Source organism: Sus scrofa, chromosome 8 (assembly GCF_054392235.1).
Source record: "Sus scrofa isolate SSC_HxYL_T2T_F1_AM1 chromosome 8, Sscrofa_HxYL_maternal_Yorkshire_Landrace_v2.0, whole genome shotgun sequence".
Classification (NCBI taxonomy): domain Eukaryota; kingdom Metazoa; phylum Chordata; class Mammalia; order Artiodactyla; family Suidae; genus Sus; species Sus scrofa.
Genome location: NC_139390.1, coordinates 56,677,501 through 56,679,345, shown reverse-complemented (window position 1 = coordinate 56,679,345; position 1,845 = coordinate 56,677,501).

Genomic DNA, 1,845 nt, shown 5'->3' with positions numbered 1-1,845 from the left:
GATCGGTGAGAGGTGGCAGCAGCAGTGGTGGCCGCCTGCACTGCCTGGGCGGATTGGAAACATAGACGAGCCACCAAGACTGCGTGTGACACCCCCGTGGGCCACCCCCCCCCCCCCCCGTCTGTACAGTGACAAGAGTCCTTTGGGGGAAAAGGGAGGGTGGGTGCTCTTCCAGTGTGTCTGTCTGCATTCACCAGGTGTGGGAGAGAAGACAGATGTTTGTTTCCACTATCGTTCGGAGGACTTGCCCAAGAGTACCACGTCCCCCCAAAGATAGCACCGGAAGAGAGATGCACGAGGTTTCTGAATGCATGCCGTGGGTGCTCCAGGCTGCCTCCAGGCCGCCCCCTCGCCCTCGCCCTCCCCCTCCCCCTTGCCAGAGGCAGACGTTCCTTGAAACAGCTGGCTTTGAACTTGGGCTTCTAGAGGAAGGTTTTTCTCCTGCTTTCAAGACGGGAAGAAGAGGGTGTCCGTCTCACATCCGTCCTTTCCAGAGGGCCCTGGATTCCAGATCCTCCACATGCCAGCGCCAAAGCCGAAGCGGTCGGTCTGGGGGTGCCCCATTCGGGTTCCCTCCCCACACACCTGCACGCGCGCGCGCACACACACACACACACACACACGCACGCACCGGGAACAGTGTGATCTCCCACGCCCCCGAAAAGCTTCAGAATGGCCTCAGTCCGAGGCAGTAGACCTATGTATGTCCTCACACCTGTTCAAATAATGTCTGCCCTCAGCCCCACCATCCCCTGCCTCTTTTAAGGACAAAGGCACTGTAGGTTTCCCTGGGGAAGGGAGACTCCATGGCATGTAAATCACAGTCTTAAGGAAAAGGATAATAGCATATGCCGGGGGGGGGGGGGGGGGGGGGAGAAAGAAGGGGGGGGAGGGGGGGGACCCGCGGTGGTGTGCTTGTGAGGGAGAGAGACAGAGACAGACAGGGAGGGACGGAGGATAGGCAGACAGTGAGAGGCAGAATCAGAGGGAGAAAGAGGAGGAGGGGAGAGAGACAGAGAAAGTGAAACAGAGCTAGGTATAGAGGACGCTGTGGCTGGGTCGGATTCTGCGTGTTCTCAGTGAAGTCGTCCTAAGGCCTCTGGAGGTCCAGATCACTGCTTGGGGCCGGAAGTCTGTCTGCCCTTCCCTACCCATCTGAAGAGCTGTGGTTTGGGCTTTCCAGCCGGGAACCCCTCTTTCTGCCTCTTTGTCCAACACACAAGGTTCGTGGGACCCAGAAATCCCATTCTGAGAGCACCCTAGGAACAGTCCTTTCCATACGGCGCAGGAGGCCCCTGTGCCAAGAGATCCAAAGTCTGGAGCCTCTGTTCTCCCCCCCCCCCCCCCTTCCCTCCACGGACAAAATCTTGCCTTGTATTCCTTTTTTTCTCAGGGACTCTGAAGGACATGTATCATTGTACAACCATGGGGAAGATGCTTCCATTCCCTCTGGAATGATGGATGTGGTCGCATGTCTCAAGGAGGCTCCAATTCTTTGAGCAGGACTCCCGATGGTGCCATCCCATCGTCCCTCCCCTCCCCTCCCCTCCGGCTCGCTCGGTCACGGTTCCCCTCCTTTTTCCTCCCCTCCAGGTTATCTTCAGGTCTGCCGCCCACTTGTAACTCCTCCCCCACTTGGAAGTGGCCTCTTCCGGCCCCGAACTTGGTCGTCCCAGGCCCACCCCGGGAGCCATCTGGCGGACCTTTTCGGAGACTATAAAAAGCAGCCTACGGCAGGGGGCGTCGCAGGACCAACGAACGCATCGGGATGGATCGCTGTGTGGCGACATGGATTCTCCAGGCAGGGCAGGCATAAGGCCTGGACTCTTTCCTCCTGGAGCCCAT